Source organism: Pristiophorus japonicus, chromosome 5 (assembly GCF_044704955.1).
Source record: "Pristiophorus japonicus isolate sPriJap1 chromosome 5, sPriJap1.hap1, whole genome shotgun sequence".
Classification (NCBI taxonomy): domain Eukaryota; kingdom Metazoa; phylum Chordata; class Chondrichthyes; family Pristiophoridae; genus Pristiophorus; species Pristiophorus japonicus.
In genome coordinates, this window is record NC_091981.1 from 283740045 (window position 1) to 283754338 (window position 14294).

Genomic DNA, 14294 nt, shown 5'->3' on the forward strand with positions numbered 1-14294 from the left:
TTTTAATATTTTTCTTGGCATATGTCAAATTGGCAAGTGAAAACTCGATTTAAATTTTATATTCAACTGCAAGCATTAGATTTTACACTATTTATTCAGCTACGAGAAATATATATATTTATAAACAAAAAGAAAAGGAACCGAGAGCCAGACTGTAATATCTCACTCTGCTGAGAATTCGCTGCATTTCCAACACTGGAGTTTTAAGATTAAGATAGAAAACGCGGAGATATAGTGTTACTAGCGGAGGGGGAAGCAAAAAAAGCGAAAACCGAATTAATGTCTTTTTAAAAAAAAAATCAGCAAACTTCCTAAATAGAGTTTGGGGGGGGGGGGGGGGGAACAAAGTTGAAATCTTCTGGGCGAACCCCAGGATGGGGGGGGGCGGTGCTGGGAGCCGGACTCCCCCACCCCCCCCCAGACACACAAACACAAAGTAAAGTTCAGCAGAGACACAGAGCGGGGCGACCCCTGGTCCCTGACAACCGCCCGGCCCGGCCCGGCCCGGTGAGTGAGTGAGCCAGCCTCCGCCAGCCGCCCAGCATGGACCCGGGACCCTCCGGTCAACAACAAAAAAAAATCATCGCATTTTTTTAAAAATCTTTTGGACACCACATCAACTTCGCCACCCGCCACCCCCAACCCAACACACCGAGCGGACGGGGACGGCGGAACGACAGCCAAAAGCTGCTGAGAAAAAGTTAAAGACGCCGCTCACCTCGAAGCCCTGCAAATGGCGCTGTTACCAACCGCCGCGCCGAGCATCCTGGGACGCGCCGCCCCGCGGGCCTTAAAGGGCACGTCTGGCGATCCACCACCTCCACCTGCCATTATACGTCGGCGGGCATTGTTCACTGTGGCTTTCAAAGGGCAGGAAGAGAGCAACAGCAGCAAGCCAGGTGGTGGTGGTGGGAGGAGAAAAAAGCTGCTAGTAGTGGGGTGGGGGGAAGAAGTGGAGGAAAAAACAAGCTGGGGTGTAGGACTAAATCAGATAACTTTCCCCCCCCCCCCCCCCCCATATAGAGTTTTTCCAAAGAGCTGGCACAGGTACGACGGGCCAAATAGCATCCTTCTGTGCTGTAAGATTTTACATTGGGGATGTTGTGTATCTGTAAAGTATGCACTCCCATGTTCCACCGCCAGAGAGCTCATCCCCTGAAGTCCCAAGGGATCCCTGCATCCCTTGGGAGCAATGTTTATAAGCCAGCCCCTAAGGCCTGTTCCTCACTCTGGAGCGTCTTATAAAAGACTGAGGTCACTGTTACTTTAACCTCCTTGTGTGCAGCCTCATCTGTGTTAGGAACACAATGGGGGGGGGATGGGGGGAAACAATACAGACTTGCATTTATATAGCACCAAGGCAAAAAACAAAAAGGGCCACATTACAGCAAAATTCTAATGGGGAAAAGTGTGTTAAAAAGACAAGAGATTGGTGTGCAAAATCAAAGCACATGATATTGGGGGTAATGTACTGACGTGGATAGAGAACTGGTGGCAGACAGGAAGCAGAGAGTCGGGATAAACGGGTCCTTTTCAGAATGGCAGGCAGTGACTAGTGGAGTGCCGCAGGGCTCAGTGCTGGGACCCCAGCTCTTTACAATATACATTAACGATTTAGATGAAGGAATTCAGTGTAATATCTCCAAGTTTGCAGATGACACTAAACTGGGTGGCAGTGTGAGCTGTGAGGAGGATGCTAAGAGGCTGCAGGGTGACTTGGACAGGTTAGGTGAGTGGGCAAATGCATGGCAGATGCAGTATAATGTGGATAAATGTGAGGTTATCCACTTTGGGGGCAAAAACATGAAGGCAGAATATTATCTGAATGGCGGCAGATTAGGAAAAGGGGAGGTGCAACAAGACCTGGGTGTCATGGTTCATCAGTCATTGAAAGTTGGCATGCAGGTAAAGCAAGCGGTGAAGAAGGCAAATGGTATGTTGGCCTTCATAGCTACGGGATTTGAAGATAGGAGCAGGGAGATCTTACTGCAGTTGTACAGGGCCTTGGTGAGGCCTCACCTGGAATATTGTGTTCAGTTTTGGTCTCCTAATCTGAGGAAGGATGTTCTTGCTATTGAGGGAGTGCAGCGAAGGTTCACCAGACCGATTCCAGGGATGGCTGGAGTGACATATGAGGAAAGCCTGGATCAACTGGGCCTTTATTCACTGGAGTTTAGAAGGATGAGAGGGAATCTCATAGAAACGCATAAGATTCTGACGTGACTGGACAGGTTAGATGCGGGAAGAATATTCCTGATGTTGGGGAAGTCCAGAACCAGGGGACATAGTCTTAGGATTAGGAGTAGGCCATGAGGACTGAAATGAGGAGAAACCTCTTCACTCAGAGAGTTGTTAACCTGTGGAATTCCCTGCTGCAGAGAGTTGTTGATGCCAGTTCATTGGATATATTCAAGAGGGAGTTAGATATGGCCCTTATGGCTACAGAGATCAAGGGGTATGGAGAGAAAGCAGGAAAGGGGTACTGAGGGAATGATCAGCCATGATCTTACTGAATGGCGGTGCAGGCTTGAAGGGCCGAATGGCCTACTCCTGCACCTATTTTCTATGTTTCTACGTCTATGTTTCTATGTTTCACCATCACCGGATGTCCCAAAGTGTTATACAGCCAATTAAATACTTTTTGAACTGTAGTCGCTGTTGTAATGTAGGGAACGCAGCAGCTAATTTGCGCACTGCAAGCCCCTCACAAACAGCAATGTGATAATGACCAGATAATCTGTTTTAGTGATGTTGGTTGAGGGATAAGTATTGGCCAGGACACCGGGGAGAACTCTCCTGCTCGTCCTCGAAATAGTGCCATGGGATCTTTTACTCCCACCTGTGATGACAAATGCATTTGATTAACATCTCATCCAAAAGACAGCACTTGCAACAGTGCAGTGCTCCCTCAGTACTAGCACTGAGGTATCAGCCTAGATTTGTGCTCGAGTCTCTGGTCACAGCTGACACTTATGGATGAGGAGGAAGCTGAAGGAGATGGAGAGAGTGTTGCCCAAAACTCACTGTAGGTTTGTAGACAGTTCACGTAGTAGGTATTTAGTCACTACAGTCGCAACAATTTGGTGGGACTTCGAGTATTGAAAGAAAGTCGTCGACAAACATTATGTTTCAGCTAAACAAACTTTATTTCCTAAAGTAGAATTAAAGTACAACAAACCATGTATAAAATAGCACATAGGTCTCACTACTTTGTGCTCGTATTACCCGTTAACATAGGTGATCAATCTCCGCCACTGGAGCCCTGCTCTACGCTCCTAGCTTAAGGTCCGGCTTCTCTCGTGTCCTGCTTTAAGCTCCCAGCTTAAGCTCCAGCTTCTCTCGAGGATGGGTCCTAGATTCTCGCTGCCTAGGTGGGGTTTCTCCTCCTGGTTTATACTATCCTATAGTCTGTCCCATCTCCTTTGACTACACATTTGTCTGTGCCCTGGTGATTGGGTTATTCTAGTTACAATCTGTCCCATTTCCTTGGTTACATTTTGTCTGTACCCTGCTGATTAGTATATTCTGTCCCATTGATTACATTTTGTCTGTATCCTTATGATTAGTATATTCTAGTTACAGGCGATGCTAAGAAAGCATAACTAATCAAATTTCAGTTGGTAATTCATTTTATGTTCAAGGCATCTTAACCTTACTCTCGGGGGGTCTTTCCATTTTATGTTGCCATAGCTTGCATATTTCTACATCATTGACAAGCACTCACCTTATACAGAATGTAACTTCTGGTTGCATTTAGCTGCAATCACACTGGTGGGTTTTACACTAACACATGGATTTTAATGTATGTCATAGGAACCAAGTAATAATTCTCACTTTTACACACTTTTTACAAGGCGATCGGAGACAGATGGTGATGCCCTGAGCCTAATCCCTCGCCCTAACTCTCTCCGTGGCCCTGTATCTTTCTCTGCGTCTAATCTTGCCTTAACAGATCCAATAGTCTTTGCATCAACAGCTCCCTATGGCAAAGTATTCCATTCTCCAACTACCCTCTGTATAAAAACATTGCTCCCAACATTCTCATCACTCTCAGTGAGACTTTTAAATTGACGGCCCCTCGTCACTGACTCCCCAATCAGAGAAAACAGTCTCTCCATTTACTGTGTCAAAACCCTTCATACATAAAAACCTACATTAAATCTCTGCTTAGCCTTCTCTGCTCCAGTGGAAATTGTCCCAGCATCTCAAGTCGCTTCTCATAACTATTGCTTCCCATGCCTGGCATCATTCCGGTGTATCTCTGCTGCACCCATGCGATGGCTTTAATGTCCTTTCTATAATGAGGCAGCCCAGCCAAAACTGCACACAGTATTCTGCCAGTGGTCTAACTAATGATGGAGAATGGGATATATAACATTGCGGTGTTGTTATCGCTTTATTTGCATTATAGCCACATAGCAGAGTTGGAGGAATGGAGAATTCTGAGGGAACTGTAGGGCTGGAAGAAACATAAGAACGTAAAAATTAGGAGCAGAAGTTGGCCATACGGCCCTTGAGCCTGGTCCGCCATTCAATATGATCATGGCTGATCTTCTACTTTAACTCCACCATCCTGACCCTTCTCCATATCCTTTGATTCCCTTAATGTCTGTCATGTATTCAACCAGCATTGTAACCCATGTATAATCTGACCTAAGTTGTACACTGTGAGAACAATGACTACTAGGTGGGAGACACTCCGAACCTGGACCTTCAGGTATAAAAGGGGAAGCTCCACCCACCTTCATCACTTGAGTGCTAAGGAATAAAGGACAGGTCACAGACTGACCTTCTCTCAAGCATGGGCCTCGTGTGCATTTATACTGTATAGTAAGGACGTACCAAATGGCGATGAGAAACTGGGATTTAAACCACGCGAGCATGGCCACCAGCAGAACAGACAAGAGGTACTGTGTTAAGGAATGATTGGGACAGAGATTCAACATTGTTAAAGCAGCACACAGTCCTCCAGGCAGACAAGGGCAATCGGGCATGCCCCAACATGTAGTCGAACCCAGAGAGGGGAGTTCGACAGAGACAATGGCTAGCTGAACGGCGATTCACGCCATTGCAAGGGACAATGCGGCCAGTAGTGGGGCCATCAACACCTGTTAATGGCGCATTCAAGGACAGTCACAGGGGCAGTCAGGGACGATCGACTGGCAAGGGACCTTTTGTTTCAAACAGCAGCTCATGTTGGAGGCGTGGAGGCACACACTCAGCCGGAGTTTGCAGAGATGAGCAAAATACCTGCAGAAATTGCAGAAGTGAACGCTGGGGGAAATCGCTGGAAGCTGAAGTTCAGCAGTTCATGTGGAGCACGTATACAGTTCATACACCAGGACGCCACCGATAATGATGAAAGTACTCCTCAATGGCATCCCAGTATCAATGGAGCTAGACACGGGGGCCAGCCAGCCCCTGATGGGTATCAAACAGTTCGAAAAGTTGTGGGCGTCCAAGGCCAGGAGGCCAAAATTTTCGCCGATTGATGCACAGCTACGAACTTACACAAAGCAGATCATTCCGGTGCTAGGCAGCGCCACGGTAGTCGTGACCCACAAAAATTCGGAGAACAGGTTGCCACTCTGGATTGTCCCAGGGGACGGTCCCGCACTACTGGGGAGGAGTTGGCTTGCTGTCATGAACTGGAAATGGGGCGATGTCAATGCAATTTCCTCTGTGGAGTGAGTATCATGCTCACAGATCCTGGACAAATTTGACTCATTATTTCAACCCGGCATCAGCACTTTCATGGGGGCCAAGGTAGTGATTTGCATAAACCCGGACGCCAGGCCAGTACACCACAAGGCCAGAGTGGTGCCGTACGTGATGCGAGAAAAGATAGAAGGCGAATTGGACCACCTGCTGAGGGAAGGCATCATCTCGCCAGTCGAATTCAGTGACTGGGCGAGCCTGATCGTGCCGGTGCTCAAGGCGGATGGGTCAGTCAGGATATGTGGCGATTACAAGGCCACCATCAATCGGGTGTCACTCCAAGACCAGTACCCGCTACCGAGAGCTATCCGGTGGAAAACTTTTTTCAAAATTGGACCTGACCTCAGATTACATGATCCAGGAGCTGGCGAGTGAGACGAAGAAGCTGACCACCATCACGACACACAGTTTGAGTACAACAGATGTCCGTTCGGGATTCGCTCGGCCGCCGCGATCTTCCAACGAAATATGGAAAGCCTCCTCAAGTCGATTCCAGGGACGGTGGTTTTTCAGGACGACATCCTCATCACGGGTTACGATACTGAAGAACACCTCCACAACCTGGAGGAGGTGCTACGCAGACTGGACCGGATAGGGCTGCGACTGAAAAAGGCGAAGTGCGTCTTCCTAGCTCCAGAGGTAGAATTCCTGGGGATGAGGGTAGCAGCAGATGGGATCAGCCCTACTGCGTCCAAGACAGAAGCGATCCAGAGAGCACCCAGACCCCGTAACACGATGGAGCTGCGTTCGTTCCTGGGGCTCCTGAACTATTTTGGTAACTTTCTTCCCAAATTGAGCACGCTGTTAGAGCCACTACACGTCCTCCTACGCAAAGGTCGTGAATGGGTCTGGGGGGACAGCCAGGAAAGGGCTTTTAATAGAGCACGCAATTTGTTATGTTCCAACACTCTGTTAACACTATACGACCCATGTAAGAAACTTGTGTTAACGTGCGATGCGTCGTCCTATGGTGTCGGGTGTGTGTTGCAGTATGTCACTGTCAAGGGTCAGTTACAGCCGGTAGCTTATGCCTCCAGGAGTCTGTCCCAGGCAGAAAGGGGTTACGGGATGGTAAAAAGGAGGCGCTCGCATGTGTATATGCTGTAAAGACAATGCACCAGTACCTGTTTGGCAGGAAATTTGAGCTGGAGACAGATCACAAACCCCTAACTTCCTTTTTGGACGACAACAAGGCCTTAAATGCAAATGCATTGGCCCGCATACAGAGGTGGGCACTCACGTTAGCCGCCTATGACTACACAATTCGGCACAGACCGGGCACCGAAAACTGCGCCGATGCACTCAGCAGGCTCCCACTAGCCACCACTGAGGGGGCTACCGAGCATGCTGCTGAGATGGTCATGGCTGTTGAAGCTTTCGGAAGCAAAGGCTCACCCGTGACAGCCCGTCAGATTAAAGTCTGGACAAATAGAGACCCGCTATTGTCTCTAGTCAAGAAATGTGTCCTAAATGGGGACTGGGCAGCCACGTACAGGGCATGCCCTGAGGAATTTAAACCATTTCACAGGCGCAGGGATGAACTCTCGATTCAGGCCGATTGCCTACTGTGGGGAAACCGCGTAGTCATGCCCCAGATGGGCAGAGAGGTGTTCATCAGAGAACTCCACAATGAGCACCCGGGCATTGTCATGATGAAGGCAATTGCCAGGTCACACGTTTGGTGGCCAGGGATAGACGCAGATCTGGAACTTTGTGTTTGCAGGTGCAACACGTGTACCCAGCTGGGCAATTCGCCCAGGGAAGCCCCCCTTAGACCCTGGCCATGACCCGCCAAACCTTGGTCACGCATCCATGTGGATTACGCAGGTCCTTTCATGGGAAAAATGTTTTTGGTTGCAGTAGATGCCTACCCCAAATGGATCGAGTGTGTCATTTTAAATTCAAGCACAGCCTCTGCCACGGTAGAAAGTCTACGGGTAATGTTCTCCGCCCACGGTCTACCGGACGTCTTGGTCAGCGACAATGGCCCGTGCTTCACAAGCACTGAATTCCAGGACTTCATGGCAGGCAATGGAATTAACCATGTCAGAACGGCCAGGCAGAACGAGCAGTGCAGATAATCAAACAGGGGATGCTCAGAATCCAAGGGGGTTCCCTACAAACCCGCTTATCACGCCTCCTGTTGGCCTATAGGTCCCGACCACACTCGCTCACAGGGATTCCACCCGCAGAGCTGCTAATGAAAAGGACGCTCAAAATCCGGCTATCCCTTACATACCCCACCATGAAAGAAATTGTCGAGAGCAGGCGCCAGCCACAATATGACTAACATGACAGGAATGCGAGGGCGCGATGTATTGATGTAAATGATCCTGTTTTGGTCCTCAACTACGCTGCAGGGCCCAAATGATTTGCAGGCACTGTGATTGCCAAAGAGGGAAATAGGATTCTGGTAGTTAAACTTACCAATGGACAAATCTGCCGCAAACACATGAATCAAACAAAAAGGAGGTTCAGTAACCCCATAGAAGAAGCAGAGGAAAAACACGATGTAGAGTTCACTCCACCATAGGTGACCGGAACCAAAGGGAAGAGAGCCCAATCACTGTGGGCAGTCTGGATAGGCCTGAGGCACCGCAAACAACAGACACTCAGTCCAGCGCCCAACAACCGGAGCCCCAACTCAGGCGCTCTACAAGAGAGCGTAAACCACCAGAGAGACTCAACCTGTGATCCCAATAAGACTTTGGGGGGGAGGTGATGTCATGTATTCAAACAGCATTGTAACCCATGTATAATCTGACCTAAGTTGTACACTGTGAGAACAATGGCCACTAGGTGGGAGACACGCCTAACCTGGACCTTCAGGTATAAAAGGGGAAGCTCCACCCACCTTCATCACTTGAGTGCTAAGGAATAAAGGACAGGTCACAGACTGACCTTCTCTCAAGCATGGGCCTCGTGTGCATTTATACTGTACAGTAAGGACGTATCAATATCCACAAATCTATCGATCTCAGCCTTGAATATACTCAACGACTGAGCATCCACAGCCTTCTGGGGTAGAGAATTCCAAAGATTCACCACCCTCTGAGTGAAGAAATTCCTCCTCATCTTAGTCCTAAATAGTCGACCCCTTACCCTGAGACTGTGCCCCATGAGGATAAGAAATGTAAATTGGATGCGTTGGGTGTTTGTGAGGCAAGGGCAGGAGTGATGAGTGAGCAGGATACAATATGGGAACTGAGTTTTGGGTGATCTGAAGTTTACAGTGTGAAGGATGGGAGGCTCCTTTAATTAATGTCAATAACTCAGGCTATGCTCTCATTCATAAGAACATAAGAACATGAGAATTAGGAACAGGAGTAGGCCATCTAGCCCCTTGAGCCTGCTCCGCCATTCAACAAGATCATGGCTGATCTGGCCGTGGACTCAGCTCCACTTACCGGCCGCTCCCCGTAACCCTTAATTCCCTTATTGGTTAAAAATCTATCTATCTGTGATTTGAATACATTCAATGAGCTAGCCTCAACTGCTTCCTTGGGTAGAGATTTCCACAGATTCACAACCCTCTGGGAGAAGAAATTCCTTCTCAACTCAGTTTTAAATTGGCTCCCCCATATTTTGAGGCTGTGCCCCCTAGTTCTAGTCTCCCCGACCAGTGGAAACAACCTCTCTGCCTCTATCTTGTCTATCTCTTTCATTATTTTAAATGTTTCTATAAGATCACCCCTCATCCTTCTGAACTCCAACGAGTAAAGACCCAGTCTACTCAATCTATCATCATAAGGTAACCCCCTCATCTCCGGAATCCGCCTAGCGAATCGTCTCTGTACCCCCTCCAAAGCTAGTATATCCTTCTGTAAGTAAGGTGACCAAAACTACAGTACTCCAGGTGCGGCCTCACCAATACCCTGTACAGTTGCAGCAAGACCTCCCTACTTTTGTACTCCATCCCTCTCGCAATGAAGGCCAACATTCCATTCGCCTTCCTGATTACCTGCTGCACCTGAAAACTAACTTTTTGGGATTCATGCACAAGGACCCCCAGGTCCCTCTGCACCGCAGCATGTTGTAATTTCTCCCCATTCAAATAATATTCCCTTTTACTGTTTTTTTCCCCAAGGTGGATGACCTCACACTTTCCGACATTGTATTCCATCTGCCAAACCTTAGCCCATTCGCTTAACCTATCTAAATCTATTTGCAGTCTCTCTGTGTCCTCTACACAACCCACTTTCCCACTAATCTTTGTATCATCTGCAAATTTTGTTACACTACACTCTGTCCCCTCTTCCAGGTCATCTATGTATATTGTAAACAGTTGTGGTCCCAGCACCGATCCCTGTGGCACACCACTAACCACCGATTTCCAACCCGAAAAGGACCCATTTATCCTGACTCTCTGCTTTCTGTTAGCCAGCCAATTCTCGATCCATGCTAATACATTTCCTCTGACTCCGCGTACCTTTATCTTCTGCAGTAACCTTTTGTGTGGCACCTTATCGAATGCCTTTTGGAAATCTAAATACACCACATCCATCGGTACACCTCTATCCACCATGCTCGTTATATCCTCAAAGAATTCCAGTAAATTAGTTAATCATGATTTCCCCTTCATGAATCCATGTTGCGTCTGCTTGATTGCACTATTCCTATCTAGATGTCCCGCTATTTCTTCCTTAATGATAGCTTCAAGCATTTTCTCCACTACAGATGTTAAACTGACCGGCCTATAGTTACCTGCCTTTTGTCTGCCCGCTTTTTTAAACAGAGCTGTTACATTAGCTGCTTTCCAATCCGCTGGTTCCTCCCCAGAGTCCAGAGAATTTTGGTAGATTATAACGAATGCATCTGCTATAACTTCCGCCATCTCTTTTAATATCCTGGGATGCATTTCATCAGAACCAGTGGACTTGTCTACCTTGAGTCCCATTAGCCTGTCCAGCACTACCCCCCTAGTGATAGTGATTGTCTCAAGGTCCTCCCTTCCCACATTCCCGTGACCAGCAATTTTTGGCATGGTTTTTGTGTCTTTCACTGTGAAGACCGAAGCAAAATAATTGTTTAAGGTCTCAGCCATTTCCACATTTCCCATTATTAAATCCCCCTTCTCATCTTCTGAGGGACCAACATTTACTTTAGTCACTCTTTTCCGTTTTATATATCTGTAAAAGCTTTTACTATCTGTTTTTATGTTTTGCGCAAGTTTACTTTCGTAATCTATCTTTCCTTTCTTTATTGCTTTCTTAGTCATTCTTTGCTGTCGTTTAAAATGTTCCCAATCTTCTAGTTTCCCACTAACCTTGGCCACCTTATACACATTGGTTTTTAATTTGATACTCTCCTTTATTTCCTTGGTTATCCACGGCTGGTTATCCCTTCTCTTACCGCCCTTCTTTTTCACTGGAATATATTTTTGTTGATCACTATGAAAGAGCTCCTTAAAAGTCCTCCACTGTTCCTCAATTGTGCCACCGTTTAGTCTGTGTTCCCAGTGTACCTTCGCCAACTCCCCTTTAGTTACCAGCTGATGCGATTTTCCTGCCTGTTAGTTATGACTTAGACTAAGCAAAACATTTATTTTTAGATCCTGTTCTGTATCAGGTAACCAAACAATTAAGAGACAAATCTCTGGCCAATTTTGATGAAGGCCTCATCCAAAACATTCACTTTGACATTGGAACATGAGAAAGTACATGACATGAAAAGACTCTGCAGTTCATCTTGCCAGTTCCAAAAAATGAACCCCATCAATCTAAGGGGGTGTGGTCTAGTGATTATCTTATATAGCCTACTAATCCAGAGAGCATTTAATCAAATCCCACCATTGCAGTTTGAGAATTTAATTTAATTTTAGATGTCTTGAAATAATATGCTGATAAAAATAAAAGTGACCATAAAGCTGTTGGATTGAACCCAACTGGTTCACTAATGTCCTTTTAGAGTGATGCCACGTGTAGACCTGGATTTTGTCACCAGTTCTATGATTTTGTTCTTCGTTCCCAACTGTTCGTTTGTAATGGAAACACTTTCTCCTTTCCCCAATTTTTCTTGCCTTATCTTCTCTTCTCTCTGAAGGGTATGGCCGATTGTTGGGGTAACAGGTTCCTGCTGGTGTCATGAGCCTCAGCAAAGTGGACGTCTGTCAGTGCAAGCCTTGGACATGAATATTATTTGGTTGATTGTGGAGGACCTCATACCTGAGCCCAAACCCATTTTCCCCACATTCTCTAACCAGACAGCAAGGGATACCGGATATTGATGAAGAGATTGGAACCCTGGCCAATTTCATTTCCCTTGCCCTGGAGTTTAACAAAAAATCAATCTTGGGATGTGGGCAATGCTGACAATGTCAGCATTTGTTGTCCATAGCTAGTTGCCCTTGCGACATTGGTGGTGAGCCATCTGCTTCAACCAGTGCAGTCCCATATGGTGAAGGAGCTCCCCCAGTGCTGTTAGATAGGGAGCTCCAAGATTTTGACCCAGTGACAATGAAGGAACGACAAAATATGTCCAAGTTGGGATGGTGTGTGACTTGGGGAGGAACCTGAAGGTTATGGTATTCCCATGCACCTGCTGCCCTTGTCCTTTGAATGGAACGAAAGAAAGACTTACATTTATATAGCGCCTTTCATGACAACCGGACATCTCAAAGCGCTTTACAGCCAATAAAGTACTTTTTGAAGTGTAGTCGCTGTTGCAATGTGACCTTCTAGGTGGAGGAGGACACAGGTTTGGGAGCTGCTGTCAAAGAAGACTTGGTGAGTTGCTGTAGTGCACCTATCGGGAGTAGACACTGCAGGCACAGTGCACCGATGGTAAAGAGAATGAATGTTTGAGGTGTCGGATGGGCTGCCAATCAAGCAGCCCTTGACCCCCCAAAGCCTTTGCACGACTTTATCCTGGATGATGTCGAGCTTCTTGAGTGTTGTTTTAGCCACACTCATGCAGGCAAGTGAAGAGTGTTCCATCACACTCCTGACCTTTAGGTGGTGGAAGGGCTTTGGGGAGTCAAGGGGTAAATCTCACCACAGAATACCCAGCCTCTGAGCTGCACTAGTAGGATGTTGATGGTGGAGGACTTGGCGATGGAGGGGAAGGTGGTTGGATTCACTTTGAAGAACATAAGAAATAGGAGCAAGAGTAGGCCATTTGGCCCCTCGAGCCTACTCCGCCATTCAATAGGATCATGGCTGATCTGATCATGGACTCAGCTCCACTTCCCTATCCGCTCCCCATAACCCTTTACTCCCTTATTGCTCAAAAATCTGTCTATCTCTGCCTTCAATGACCCAGCCTCCACAGCTCTCTGGGGCAGAGAATTCCATAGATTTACAGCCCTCAGAGAAGAAATTCCTCCTCATCTCAGTTTTAAATGGGCGGCCTCTTATTCTAAGACCTTGTCCCCTAGTTTTAGTTTCCCCTATGAGTAGAAATATCCTTTCTGCATTCACCTTGTCAAACCCCCTCATTATCTTATAAGTTTCACTAAGTTTTGTTGGAAATGGCCATTGCTAGACTCTCGTGTGGTACAATGGTTTCTCGACACTGGATGTTGTCCAAGTTTTGCTGCATGTAGGCATGCATTATCTGAAGAATTGAGAATGGAGCCGAACATTGTGCAATTATGAGCAAGCAGCTCCACTTCTGACCTTATGATGGAAAAAACATCATTGATGAAGTAGCTGAAGAAGGTTGGGCCTAGGACACTGCCCTGAGGAACTCTTGCAGCGATGCCATGGGGCTGAGATGATTTGCTTCCAACAACCGCAGCCATCCTCCTTTGTACCAGCTATGACTCCAGCTAATGGAGTATTTTCTCCTTGATGCCCATTGACTTCAGTTTTACTAGAGCTCCTTGGTGCCGCACTTGGTCAAATGCTACCTTGATGTCAAGGGCATTGTCGAAATCTCGACTCCCGATAAACGACTCAGACACCTTCAGCTCCAGCAGAAGTTTCTTTAATTTACTTGCTAGCAAGGGAAAGGTCACACTCAGTCAATGGCTAAGTGAACACCTCCAAAATGGTACAGTTTCACGAGATATTTATACAGTAAAACCCAAGTTATGGCCTCTCCCTGTGTATTGGCTCTGTCTCGCAGTCAGTGAATACAGATAAAGAGTTAATTACTACATCCTTGTCCTGACGTGGTTTCCAGATATTTCCTTTTGTCAGGGTTATTAGTTGGCCAGCCGGCCATTACTCAATGAGAGTGTGGCAATGAGCTATTACCTGCCTTGCATTGTGTCAGGATTGTCCAGTTTCCTAGTCAGTTATCTTTTTGCATTAAATGGATGAGGTTTGTACAAGAGATAATGGGTGGTGGTTTGAGTACTTCGAAAAGGGTGGGGTGGAGTGGAACTGGTGTCGTATAAACAATAGGAGAGCACCATGGGGGGGTGGGGGTGGGGGGGGGGCGGGGGGTACTTGTCTCAGCAGGACTTGCCTCCTAGCTGCCTGGTGGCTATCAGCCATTTCAAGCCAGGTTTAGCTGTTTATGCAAGCTGACTGCTTTATGCAGAAATTTCTGGAAGGGCCAGGACTCTATTTTGTTATATATTGCAAAGGGCACAAAAATACCGTGTGGTATCAGCTTAGATAAAAATACAT

General features: G+C 47.0%; 1 protein-coding gene across 6 annotated transcripts in view; it reads right to left on the reverse strand.

Annotated features, from left to right (window-relative positions):
* nktr (natural killer cell triggering receptor) overlaps positions 1 to 765 on the reverse strand; it is a 220321-nt gene extending 219556 nt beyond the window's left edge. For 5 of the 6 annotated variants that reach the window (XM_070881739.1, XM_070881736.1, XM_070881735.1 and 2 more), the window contains exon 1: positions 719 to 754. The gene's annotated coding sequence lies outside the window, so the exon portion shown is untranslated. Of the gene's footprint in view, positions 1 to 718 lie in introns of all 6 variants that reach the window. The other variant, XM_070881738.1, reaches the window with a different exon arrangement.
* Between the last annotated feature and the right edge of the window lie 13529 nt (positions 766 to 14294).